General features: G+C 42.6%; 1 protein-coding gene across 3 annotated transcripts in view; it reads right to left on the bottom strand.

Moving 5' to 3' along the window:
• Positions 1–14,289, bottom strand: part of BASP1 (brain abundant membrane attached signal protein 1) — a 52,240-nt gene extending 37,951 nt beyond the window's left edge. The window contains exon 1 of one of the 3 annotated variants that reach the window (XM_065832297.2): positions 14,089–14,289. The gene's annotated coding sequence lies outside the window, so the exon portion shown is untranslated. Of the gene's footprint in view, positions 1–12,245; positions 12,267–13,851; positions 13,873–14,088 lie in introns of those variants that run through there. The other 2 variants (XM_065832298.2, XM_071804486.1) reach the window with 2 other exon arrangements.
• Between the last annotated feature and the right edge of the window lie 38 nt (positions 14,290–14,327).

Here is a 14,327-nt window from a genome sequence, read left to right as displayed (position 1 = left end):
TTCAACTCATCTCTGTCCATTTGAGACCTGAACATCAGCTTTCAACACCTCATTGAGCACTCTGACCAAAGACGTTCCCTTGCCAGTTGGTAGTTTCTACAGCACAGAATAGCCATCTCCATCAATAGATGCTGAGAGTGACCCAATCAAAACTGGACAATTGTCAGATGGATATGTTACACACTTGTGTCATAGGAGATAAGGCTAATCCCCCAGCTGGAATCAGCAAGAGCAAAAATTTGAATCTTGGCTCTCCACATGGGTATCTGATGCATTAAATGATTAACGAGCTCAAAGTGGCTAAAAGTCTGTCTATTTTTTCAGCTAGAAATAAAAACCTATGTGATTACTCCTATAGAATTTGAGCTTCAAGAACTCCAACTTTTTCCAGCAGAAAACATTTCATGGAAAGATTCCCAGCAGTGCCATTGTCATGGCCAACTCTCAAATATTTTGACAATCTTTTTTAAAATGTAAAATAAAATAAAAATTATAAAGTCAAAAGTATTCTTCACTTGACTAGAAACTGCTGAGAGGATTATATTTAAACTTTGTTCCTATCAGTATTACACTTCCCATTTGGTGGAAAAAAAAAAAAAAAGGATGTGGTACTACACAGGAAGCTACAAAATCTATTAGAATATATTCAAATTCAAGTAATTCACATTAGCGTTTTTGCAACAAGCTTTCTTATTGCTACACATCCTCAGGGTTCTTTACCAATAGGCATGTGACGTGTTTTTCTTTAATTAACACTCATTAGTCCATAGGCTTTGTATGGTATTGCACGCTTTATGTCTTAAACCTCAGAACTATGAACTGTACCCTTTTAGAAGTGCATAGTTACCTTATGGTAAAAAATGTAAATGTTTTTACTATCCTACTGTTGCAGACAGTAGTCTCAAAAGCATACTCTAATCCTGAAACACAAACTTGAGGGTTGGTTTTAAGTTCATGTTTATTTTCATTGTCATGTCTCTTAAGTAGAAGAGGTTTTAGTAGAAGCACACTAGTTGTGCCAGTCATATCTGGTTTATACACGTCAGATATTTCTCTGTGACAAATCAGCCCAGCTCTGGAGTTTAAACATCAGCATGCACATAATACTGGAAGTTAAAAACTATTTTCTAGGGCATATCAACCCTTGAATGAAGTTCCAACATGGCAATTTTTAGCACTTCATCTTGCTTACCTATTGCTTATACTACAGAGCTTCATGTGGCAGGTGATGAAATAAGCGTGGTTGGATCACTTTTGAATAGTTTTACTAAAACCAGATTCACCACCAAAACACAGCCTAAGGCAGCTCTGGGGCAGGATGTTGACTCAAACTCAGTACAAGCAGTGAAAGCCCCATGACCACTCCAATCCACCATCCTCACTCAATAGCTCCCACACCAAGAGTACTGCACGTGTAAACACTAGTACATGCTCCCTACCTGCCCTAGTATATACTGCTGCACAGTAGTATGCGTTTGCGTCCCTTGTTGCTGTAATAACTAGATCTTCTCTTTCCCAGGTACAGGTCCATACACTGGAAAGCAATTCTCTACAGACTATCCCGCAGCCTTTGTGCCAGTTTATACAAACTTATTAACATGAATCAGATCTAACAACAGGGATTTTGTCTCTGACCAAAATAATCCTAACTTAAGGCATATTTTTTTCTGACTTATCTGCTCAACACAAATACTGTAGTGCTGCACACTCTTACCTTCTACAGATTAAAAAGATAATCCCTCTTCCTCTTCAGGCAGTAAGAAATTTGCCTTCAACATCAACACTATCCAACTTAGCCTACCATTAGTTTCTTAAAATAATGAATGTGGAAGACAGGAAAAAAAGGAAAAGGATGACAGAACACCTGGATTTAATGTTTCAGTGAATGCTTCTGCATTGTGATTGTGAACACAAGCATTGTTATATCACATAAGAGCACGAGACCCAATCAGTGCTGCCTGCCCAATGATCTAAATTACCACGGAATTCTAGTGGCTCACAGCTCTGCCTTTGTTAGTACAACTCAATTAGTTTCAAAGAAAATACTCACTGATCAACAATGTAAACAAAACCGGAATCAAGCCCATGGCTCTAGTTCTGCTCCCAAACACACCATTGAGAGGTTCATTTCAGAGAATGCCAATGCACTGTTGTGCATGGCTCGAAATCCATGTCACTGAATAATCTAACAATTAACAGTTAAACGAAGGTGAGCCTGTATTCATCTCTAATAACACTAAGATAAAGGCAACTAGCAAAGAATCCAGTTCCTTGAACAGAAACTTACATACATATCCTGCAACTGCTTCTTAAGAGCACAACATTATTTCCAGTAAGCATGTATGGAAACTAAACAAATCTCAGGTTGCCCTCAGGTACAAAATGGTTGATTCCAAACACATAGTCCAAAGTAGCTGCAGCACGGAGAGCCCTTGGTATTGAACCAAGAACTTCAACAGCAGCTGCTCACCTGCACACAACAGATAGATTGCACAAAGGTATTTGTTCAGCTAAACATTAGGTCTATTCAAAACCATTTATGAATACACACCAAGGATTTCTTTAGCAATGAACCTAATTTGTATCAGGTTTAACCTTCAAAGCTATTGTTATTATGCCATTAAGTTTGAGTAACCATGTGTTGAAAACGTGCGGATAGCCTTTGTTACGCAGTTAGATTCTCCGCTCATCTGTGGAACAGCCCAACAAATGTCTCTGCAGCCTATAGATTAAATAACAAAAGACATCCTAGTGTCATATAAATCAGAATTTCACAGCTGTCCTCAGATGCAGCCACAAATTTTCATCCCGGTTTTACAGAGTAAAATTTTCAAACTTAGCCCAAGTGACTACATATCACTGTCTTGAAATAAAATTTAGGAACTCAAAAGCTTCAATCATTTTTCTGAGCTTTACTTCCTTTCTTGCACATCAGCCCTTATTTGACGAACAGTCAAAAACTTACAGCACGTTTCAGGAATTCTGTCAGAAGTACTATGAGAAATCTCTGTTTAACAACCTCTGCTGTTCAGCACCAATAAATTAAATCTCTTCTTGCAAGCTCTGGAAAAAATATAAAATTTGTATCTTTCTTTCTAGCATATACTATGTCCATAAAGCACCTTACCAGAGGGTTTATCTTTTGATCTCTATTTTAAAAGAGCTCAGGCATAATGACAATAAATTAGTATACCTGGAAATTTTTTTGTTTCAACTGAACTCATTTATCTGCAGTCAAGACAAAGCTTGCTCCAAAGGTCTCCCCTGTGCATGGTCCCACAAACCATAGGGCTGAAAGGGACCTCAAGAGAAGTTCAGATAATCCCTTTTCTTGCCCCAGGGCAGAATGAATTACATTTAAGTGACCTCTTGTTGGTTTTTGTCTTAGTTCTTCTTAAAATAATAATTTTCTTCTTTACACTGCACAAAATCAATATGTTCATTTTCCCCATTCATAGGCTGTGATTGTTCAGTCTTATTGTTTACATGTGCATCCACTTGAATGGCATCTCTTTCATGTGGCATATGACCCATGCAATTAATACCTTTAAACTTGCAATGCATAGTACATAAAAAAAAAAAACAAACTTAGATGTACTTTTCAGAACAGTTAAAAAGTAATTTATCCTATTTTGGTAGCAAACATCTAGCACAATTAGTGGTCCTCTGTTATTCTTGTTGTCTCTTTCTCGTCAACAAATCTTCTTTTAGGTAATTCTGATTGCATACTCTTTATAGCTACCATGTACCGTTTTTATTAGAAATGATTCCACGGACAGGGATTTTTTTACTATATTCATTTCAAATAATTCAAATTATTTTAACTCCGGTTACTGATCATCTTCCATCTGTTACACAGGAAAGGGCAAATATATTACACATACAGTCTAAAGTTATGTTTATCTACTCAAACAATGAAAATCCCACTTCTTGTGTGCAACACTGTTACTTACTAGTCCTTAGTGGCAGAACAGGGAAAGATGCCTTCTTGTTTCCAAGAAAGAATTTAATGTGATTGTAAGTTATGCATTGTATTGCTAACATAAACAATATTCCACCATGTTAATTAAGGTGAACTCTCTGTTTTGTTTTGGTTTTTTTATTTCAGATGAAGGGCAGCTGGGAGGTATTCCCGGTTGTGACTCCGTAACTTTGAATATAGTCTCTTAGGAACCATGAGCAGATTCAACCACAAGTAGCTAAATGTGCCTAGATACACAAAGTTATATTTAACTATCCCCCTAGCTAATTAGATCAGGGAACCAGAATCATATGGCTAGATTAATTAAGATAAAACACAGCATTTGTAATAATCAAGTTAGCTATTTGGTCTCCTTTCCAGTGCAGGGAGTCAACAAACATCAGTAGCACAGCAGCTGATGACTGGCACTTCGGACCACGTATGCCCCAGGGGTGCAGTCCCACCAAACCATCATGTTTGCAAGACAGCACAAAAGGCTCCCATGGACAGTCTCATTTTATCTGTTTTTAAGAAGACCAAAAGGCCAGCAGGGGTCTTTCCCTGGAGGACTCCCTGAACCTGCTCAGGGGAAAAGGTTTCTGGAGACAGCAGGGTGAGACAGACAAGAGATTCAAGCTGGGCACTGGCAGCTCTAGAACAAAACTGGAAAATGCTGTGAGAAGCACGTAGCAAACCCACAGTCAGGCCCTTAAAGCATTGGAAAGGAACTTTGGGACCAGGGAGAACTGTGGAAATTTGCCGCAATGCAGAAAACCGCTGCATTCTTGAAACCAAACTTAGTACACGAAACTTGCAAGGGCTCATGAGCATTTCCTTTGAGTTTTTGGTCTGCTTTGGGAGCTCAATGTACAGGAGATGATCTAAATCCACTTCAGTTCTCTAGTCCCCTACTTGGGGACCCCTCCACAGCAACCGAAGGCTATTTTGTGTCTTCACTCCATCTGTAGCCACAAACTTGTACATCAGAAAAAAAGGCATATGTATTTGCCATCATGAACTGATTTGTTCCAAACATGGCACTCATCTTGATGGCATTCATAACAGATTTGCACAGCAATCATGTCATTGCCTTAATAATTTATAGATGTTTTGCTTTATTTGGACACAACGAAAATCTCAAACAATTAGAAGTGGATCAAAAGAAGGGTTTCTCTATGAAAGAAACTCAGGCCAATATGACTGTGACAGCTACTGGCCTTTACGCAACATGCAGTCTAGCAAAGCCACAGCTTGACAGACAAGCTTTGTCTGTTATAATAGCAAATGTTTTCCCTAAAAATGTGTTTTGGAAGGTTTTGTAACTTTAATTATGACCTTGCAGCAATTTGTTTAATTTCCTGCAGGAATCAAATAAATTAGTTCTTCTTGAAAATAAGACTGGCAATGCAAGCTATCACATACAGAGTTTGTGTTTGGTGTTTTTTTTTTCGTTTAGTCAAAAGCCACCTTTGCTTAAAACTAAAGCAGTGTGTAAAAAGGTCAGCAGAAAGAGAAATCACATTAATATTTCTCCAAGTGATAAAAAGTTTAAAATGTTGAATACCTTTGGCTGGCAGAGCTCCAAGATTTCTATATGGTTACAGGATTTGCCTTTTTTTTTTTTTTTTTAAGATCAAGTTCTTATGTTGATGTGATCTCACTCTAACGAACATCTAGATTTGGGAGCCATATCCATACAAACAGTTGGGGTCTAGTAACATTAATTTCAGAGTTTGGAATTAAAGTTTTGCAATAAGTTATTCTGTTCTTATATCCCTGCTTTGTATTACACAAGAATGACAGCACACACTTAAACTTATGACATAGATCTTGCTGCATTCTGAATGTCTGATAATGCACATATTGCATGTTAATGTGTGATTAACGAGGTGTTGTCTAAAATAGATTGAGTTAATTCACAGCGGAAAGTATGGACTTCCAGAGAGGATAATCAAGAGAAACAGCAACATAACCAGTTGTGACAATTAATTGAAGTAAAGATAAATGATCTACAGGGACACAGCAAAGAAAGATACTGTGTCAGACCTAGCTGAAAAAATAAGTAAGAAGTACTACCTTGAAGAAACTGGAATTTTTTTACTGACACATTCACCAATATGCATAGAGATGTTAAGGTATATCCCAACATATTAGAATACAAAGTTTATACCAAGAAATGTATTGAATGGCTTCTTTAACCAGGAGCAAATGTGCCAAAGAATTTGGGGTTTGAAGTAGAAAGGAAAAAAAAAAAAAAGCTGAGATAAATATTTCTATTCTCAGACTGTAAATTTTACTGCCACTGATTCACAGCAAACTCCTAGACAGACTTTTTTTTTTTAACCATAAATCTGTCAGTGCAGAACTTCCCTCACACCATATCACCTCTGTGTTGTAGATGGTGAGGGACTCAGATGTTCAATCCCTTGTCTCACATGATCAATAGCTGTGGGAGAACATGAAAAGCCAGTTGTTTCCCTCAACACTATCCTTTATGTATCAACCCCAAGTGAAAACAGAGATGGCAAGTATTTAAAGACACAATATTTATCCTGCTTCATGCAAGGAGGATTCATTGTATTTGTCAGTTGTTGACTGATATGTTTGCTTTTCTCTGTAATGCCATGGTGACAGCATTGTTTCAAGAGACTTTTATGAAATCACCTGCAGGTGATTTGCAGTGTAGTTTGAAATCTTGGTAACAGAAGCTACCTCAGCACTGAAGGCCACTTTCAAGTCATTGTGCCTTAGTGGATTGCCAACAACACTACTATTCAGTCAGGACTGAGACACCATGAGGAGTACCACATTGCTCTTGCTACCACCATCAACAATTTGTGCGTGAATCTGTCAGTCACTGACTCATCCACAGAAGAGGATGACAGCTGAACTTTCAATGACCTAATAATCATTCTAGTGCTTATAAAAAACTACTGTAATATTATTTTTCTTGAGCTCTGTTGAAGCTTTTATCCAATATTACACTTGGGTGAGCTATCATATTTCAATGCACATGGAAGGTCTTACTTTGCTTGGTTGTAAAAACAGTATTCATTAAGGCAATGTCGTCAGTTCAAGGCAACTGGATGAAGAGCATGGGCCATTACGCAGAAAGCTGAATGTTCCTCTAAATATAACCTAGAGAAATTAGCACTGAGGAAATCATTAGAATGTACAATACTGTTGAAACATCAGATGGCCACAAGCAGTTTGAAAGTGGTTCTGCTGGTACCTCTGCACTGTGGGGTGGTTTTCTTCAAGGTGAAGGTCTCTGAGGGTAGGAAATGAGAAAAGTGAACAGCATACAGGAACACAGAATGGACAAATCATTTTTACGAAAATCTTTCCCTGCAAATGATACCAGACCCATCAGAAAAAATTGTCCGCATGGGCAATTTGTTACTCTCACAGAATCACAGAGTCACTCCTTGAACTCTCACAATCTACATGCAGCTTTCTAGAGGCATCAGGATGCTCTTAGCTATGAATGCTGGAGTTATGCGGAGCACATATAGGCTGTAAACAAGGAAAGAGTTTCCACATTTTCCCATTTGCTTTAATCCGCTAATTTAGGCACTTGAATTATAGGCTATGGGGCTACCCTGAGCACTCAAGTACACTTACAAAGGCCTCACACGCTCCAAGTGAAAGTTTCTAGTGAAACAAATCTAGAAACCAACAGTAAGCTCTACTCCATCTCAAGCAAAGTATAGAATGGAAAAGCCCGGAAAATCTGGCCAAATTTTCATTTTTACACTCTGGGGAGCTGTTGTCTCTCTTGCTTCACAGGACTTGTAGATCTGAAAAGGAAAGGAAGAGTCAACAGGCAGCTTTCACCCACTCTTCAGCGAGATCAGCTATTCCCAGCATGGTCTGTACATCCACTGGTGCAGAGTTTGCACACAGGGCTGAGCAATGCTGCTGAAGGAGAAGAAGGCCCACTCTCTCAGTCCATCTGGTTCAGAAACCTGTCAGTTAGAGCAGCTAACACATCTTCCCCATTTGCTTTAGTTTTGGTGGTGACGGCAAGAAACCCAGAAGAGCTGTTGTCACCACCTCAGCTCACTGAGTTTGCTTCCTCCCACCAGCTCAGCAGAAGTCAATCATGCACTTACCAGTGCTGGTCAAAACACAAGCAACACGAAACTCTGCATATGAATGGAGAATGCCAAAATTATCTGAGCACCAGATCTAGTGGTGACAGGTTTCACCCTATCTTTTTCCAGACTCCTAGTTTTATACCACCTCTAGCCTGCTTTTGTTTTTGTTTTCTTTCTCCCCGAATGACGTGCTTCACTGCTTTGAGGAAGGACGATTACAGGAAGCTGATGTAGCATTTTCAGGGTCCTATCTATCTTGGACAGATGTACCAAAGTGTTTCTCATGGTTTTACTCTCCCATATTGATAATGTGTTTTCACTGTTTTCTACATCCTGATTTGCACTTACTTTGTGTGTGTTTTTCTAAGGCAGTTAGGGACATGTATCAGTTCTGTTATTATTGATCCATTCTTTGTTTTATCTAACTTTGCTTCACTTCTTCTCCATAGTTTGGCAATTATTATTTGTCTAGCAGATGCACATCTATAGCATTCTGCTATGTGACTATCTTCTACTTCATCCTTAAACAGTTAATAACATCAAGCTGTAATCAATCAGTAATTTTGCATATGAGCCCCTCCTTTACCAACCAATCACATAAGGAAAACGGTAATAACAGAAAACAAATTCTCAAACTAAAACCAGGTTCTGTCCTTCTGCAGGGGTTATTCTCTACATGCTACAAGTATTTAAGGACTACTGAAACAGGAGATGAACAGTAGCCCACTGATTTTACTACTTGTACAGAAGTGGCTTCCGCTTGTCATGTAAAGTCATGACAACTTAGATTTCTGCCATTAAAATAAATACTATGGGAAGCTTTACCATTATAGTTACTATGCTTTTGTCTGAAGTAAAAGGTTATACTTCAACATTGCATTCACATCATCTTCATGCCAATGCTTCAGTACTACAACCAGTATCATGCCATCATTAGCAAGGATCTACCTACATAACTTTGTAAGTAGCAAAAGGTAGGTGAAGGCCCAACCTTATTAGACATTCGGTATTGTATCCTTCATATGGACAGCAAGTCTCTAAACAAATTGAAGCTATTACCATCAGCTCTGTGGTTTACATTAAGCATGAACCGCACGCTGATCTGAACTGCTAGGGTAGCGTACATAAAATTAAATCTTTTGAAAAGACATTCAAATTCCTACAGGGTTAAAAAAAATATATCCCAGGCTCAGCAGATCATAATCATATGTGGCACTACTTACCAGGCTAAAATCTAAACTATGCAACGTGTGATTAAAGAGCATGTGGCTTTCCCAACACTACAGCACTGGTGAGGTACTTCGAAATCTACACCCCACAAGTCAGATCAACTGTACAACCTGCTTAATTTCTGTTCTGCAGAACACAATAACAAACACATCAAAAGAGATCAGCCTCTAATTTATACCCTAAGACAGAAGGTTTTTATTAATAAAACTATTTCCTCGGAGTTAAATTCCATTAACCATACTTAAGAGGGAATTACTACACATCTTGCTCCCAGGCAGAGTCTGACCATTCCACATGTGTTACAAATCAGTATCTCTTTACATTTATTGATGTGCTGAAGGAAGTCAAAGGATTTCGTTTTCAGATTCTGGCAAGTCAGGAATCTTTCATGTTTAAGGAATCATGTTGCTATCAATCAGTTTCTATTTTAAACTTATGAATTTTCATATCAAATAACCAATAGGTACATCTTGAAGTAAGAAGCTTTTAAGAAAGACAGCTGGGAGATACAGGATGCTGTAGGGAAGACTTTAAAGTCCTTCCCATCCTGCACGAGGTGTTTCCCCCCTTCTTTCCCTTGCATTTTTTTTCAATCTTGAAAGCATTTCCTACTAATGCATGAAACCTCTATTATGCTGCATATGGTTTTTATTTTAATGTCTCTAATGCTTTCAGGAATTTCTTTGATTCCTCTAGTTGTTACCTCATTCTTGTCATTCCTGATTGACACAGAAAAAGCAACCCAAGCCCTTTCTAAGTGTTCTTTCTTTAGTTATTGACTATGTCTCAATGCATCTACACAATACCTCAAAATGGCCTGTCTTTACTACCTTTGTAGGAATGAAGGTGGGGCCTTGAATATTGGTTTATAACTCTATATTTGAATAGCATCAGTTTTCTTACTTAAAGAACTCAGATTTTAACCTATAGTACAGTGCACACAAGGACACTACGTTCACACCTACAGACCTAAATCAAGACCTGGGGTTTGCACATAAATGTGTGCATGCAAATATAGCATCCTCTTCTTGCAGATTGAGGCGGGGCGGGGAAATCTGAAAGTCTTGTTTTCAAAATTAGTGCTAAATCAGCTTTCAGTGGCAAGTTACCTAATAATTAGTAGCTCAATGGTAGCTCAATGCTAGCCTGAAAATGCAACCGCACAGAACTCTCCTAAGATTTCATGGGAAGGCTTGTTTCTGTCCCAGAACCAGCTTCTGTCCATCAGTGTATCCCACTGAGGCATGGATGAATGCCTGCACAAGGGAAGAATTTAGCACTCTTCAGACAGAAGCTGTCCTGTGTGCAGGATGCTCTGATGAAGGACTTCATGGTTCACTGCATGGGGCAAAGCTAGCAGTGGAACACAGCACAAACACGAGAAGCTTCACTTGGAAAATACAATTTATTTCAGAGACTTCATGTTGAAAGACCAAGACAAATAAATACTGAAGGACTACAGACAGTTCTAGAGATATTTCTGAAATTAGGGAATGTGCACACTCTATAATCTCAGGGAAAGGATGTGCCCCAAAGGTATGACACTTTCTGAGATAAACATATCTTTTATTACCAGATTGCTTCAGTGAGTGTTGCATTTCAAAAGCAAGGAAACATGGAAAGAGGGGAAGGGGAAGGAAAAAAAAAAAAAAGCCTGATCATGGCTTTGTACAATAACTGCAACAGTAATTTTCCATTTTACCTTTTAATGCTGATTTTATTTTAACTAGATATGATATGTTCATAGGTTCCCATAAACAGAATAAAACCTGCTGCGTGATTGCTTTTTGGCAGATATGTACGAATTCCCTGAATTACACAATCAGCCATTTCATACATGAAGCATACAAGAACAGACAGAGCTACCACAAATTTCCCGATGTTTTAGGTTTATTCCATTCACAGACCAGAGCTGGCATTTTCCAGTGAAATTAGAACACCCAGACAAAAAGAAAATATTCACTGCATACAGTCCTGTAGGTAGGAAGATCACAAAGCAAATCTTCTCACTCTCATGAAGTTCTGTGAGACAATGAATAGAAACAGCAAATGCAAAAACCTTTCATCATGCCTTTACTTCTTCCCTCGTCCCTAAAGCTTGGAGGGTCTGCCCCAAATCCTCAAAACCAACCTTGAATACAAAAGGATTGCACAGGTCAAGATACCACCACTGGAGACAGCAGTAACAGCAGTAGCAGCAGACGCCGCATCTTCCCCTAGTCGGGCACTCCCAGCCTATGCTCTCGCTGCTCCTGTGCTAGCAGTGAACAGCTACACTGGGAGAAAGCTCCTGGTGTTTGAAGCCTGGCCACCAGTCTAAGTGGTGCCTGGCAAGCAGCTGGCAAGCAGAGAGGGGACAGTAAGACAGATTGTAGGGCTCTGATGGCAATGCTTCTTCAAAGGGGACCTTAATTGAAAACACTTGAAATACCAAGTAATCACCATGTAGGGGGCCTTGGGGTGTATGCGTTCATCACCCTAGAAAGGAAAAAATAAAGCCCATTGCCACCCTCTGCAGTATTCTTTTACCATCTTTAACCCTGGCTTGACAAATACATCAGTTGTCTCTCTTCAGAACCTAACAGATACTAGCTTACAAAATTACTGAATTTCAACAGGCTTCAGCATGTTCACCCTAAAGAGAAATATGTATCCTAGTTTTGGACAAGAGCATCTGCTGGGAAGGAAAACGGGGGGAGGAGGAATGAGCACCGAGCCAGCATCGAGATGCAACAATTTGAACGAAAGAGATTTCAAGATGTCGCACTAACACACACACACACACACACACACAAAATCTTCCTCTTGAAAGATTGCTTCCGCTTGGCAGAGAGAGACGCTTCAGGAGAGCGCCCGGACACGCAGGACATGAGTGTCTCCCCTAGACGGAGCCCGGCAGCAAGCACGTACCCGCGGCGTGGCTGCTTCACGGGGCATCCAACCGCGGCACGTACCTCGCACCCGCTTCGCCCTTTTTGGCCAAAAGGACCCCTCAACGGACCTGCCGCACCCGTCCGGCTGTAGAGGACCCCCCTGCTCCCCCTTTTCTGCGCCGCCCCCCCGAAGGCCGTTGGGAGGGGGAGGGGGAGGTAGTGTTGGAGCCCGGGGAGGAGGAGCTCGACGGGCACCCCGCAGCCACTCGCCTTCCACCGAACAAAATCTGCTGCGGGAGGGGGGGCAACACCGCCCTCCTTTTCCCCTCCAATAATGCCTGATTTTGTCTCTGCGAGATAAGGGGCTGCGGGGGGTGGGGCGGAATGGGTCCGCTCCGGCGTCGCCCATGGTACCAGATGCCAAAGCTAAGCCAGGAGCAGTGCGGGGCTACTGCTATTTATCTCCCGGGGTGAAGGCCCGTCTTGACCGAGGAGGGTTGGGGCGGAGGGGGAACAGCCCGGGGGTCGCAGCGCAGCGCAGCGCAGCGCCTTTGTTCCGCCGCCGGCCCTTCCCCGCCTCCGCGCATGCGCCGGGCAGAGACAAAGGCGCGAGCCGGGGCGGCGAGGCTTCAGTCATCCCCCCGCGGCACCGCGCCCCGGTACCGGGCAGCAGCCCCGCGGGGCGCCCACCCGGCGTGGCGAGACGTTGGATGAGTGCCGTGTGCATGTTGCCTTCACTCGCTTGTGCCACCACGCCCAGCCGAGGCACGGGGAAAGTTCCTTGCGGGAGCCGTGTTTGAAAGACACGCGTGTGTGTGGGGAGAGGCGACACAGCGAGGCGGGTCGGGAGGAGAAAGAAAACAGGTTGTAGGGAAGTTGTATCTTGCTTTGGTGTGGGGGGGAAAAAAAAAAAGTAAAAAGGGGGGGAGTCTGTGGGAAAAGGGGGGCAGCATTCGATGAATATTCATGACAGAAGAGCATCGGGGCGCCGGGCGCTGTGAGCGGAGCAGCACCGGGCGGGGAGGGTGGGGGTCAGCGGCAGTCCCTGCCTGCTTCGGCGGCCGGTTCGTAGCCCCTGCCCAGGCAGGACTCGGGCAGTTGAGCTCCCCTAAACCTTGGCATAGCGCCTCGCCAAGAACAGTGATTAAAATCGCCGTCGCGTCCACGGGCACGCATGACGGCGAAGACAGCGCCCGCTCCTTCGCTGCCTCGCCAAGAGAACAATCACATTGTTACCAGCCACAATAGGCACGCGTCGTCCCGCGCCTCGCTGCCACCGCGGGCTTGCGCTCCTCCGCGCGCCCGGCCCCGCCCGCCGCCCCCCGCAGCGCGGCCGCGCTCCCCCGGCACCGGCCCCGCCAAACCCCCGCGCAAAAACCGCCTGCCCCCCCCAGCGCCTCTCTGCACCACCACCGCCCCCCGCTTAGCTGCCCTGCCATCTTCCGAGCGTGCTGCGTGCTCTTCTCCGAGCGCCTCGTTTTGTGGAGACGTTTTTGGATTATTTTTTTTTAATTACAATTTTTTTCAGCAGCTTCCCTCTGGAAACGGATTCAAGGCACAGAAACTGGGCATAAGCCACTATTTCTCCCACCACACCCATCGCTGCCTCCCTCCTTCACCACCACCCCCCCTCCCCCAAAAAAAAGGCATTTAATTTTCGCGGAATAGGCTACCGTCCGTTTTGTACCTCGAATCCGCGCCTAGGCGATCTCCCTCGAGGAATCGAGCTCCTCGCAGCAATGCTCCTAAAATGTACCCGGAGAGGAGACTCCCAGTCTGCTCTGCTCTCCCCGATTCAAACTCACGTCTCCTTACCCACAGCCCAGACACCACGGGTAAGGAAATAATAATAATAATAATAAAAATTGCAAAGCTCTCGGGGTTTGCTATGTAAATGGCATAACTGAGATATACCGCTTCTTACCTTTTTATGTTTTTCCTCTCTCCCCCTCTGTGTATTTGTGTGCTGGGGTGTCACAAAGAGAGTCCCAGGTAGCCCAGAGCCCGCTCAGCTTGGTCCGAGGGCTGTGGCTCTCCCCTGCTCGCTCGCCGGGACTGGAGTGACTAGTGCCTGCTGGAGCAATGCCGCCGCTACCGCGGCTGCTGCCTCTGCATTTCTCACTCTCTCCCCCTCCCTTTTTCCCTCCCTCCCCCCTTCTCTGT

Source organism: Patagioenas fasciata, chromosome 2, assembly GCF_037038585.1.
Source record: "Patagioenas fasciata isolate bPatFas1 chromosome 2, bPatFas1.hap1, whole genome shotgun sequence".
Classification (NCBI taxonomy): Eukaryota; Metazoa; Chordata; class Aves; order Columbiformes; family Columbidae; genus Patagioenas; species Patagioenas fasciata.
This window is presented reverse-complemented; position numbering and strand designations above follow the sequence as displayed.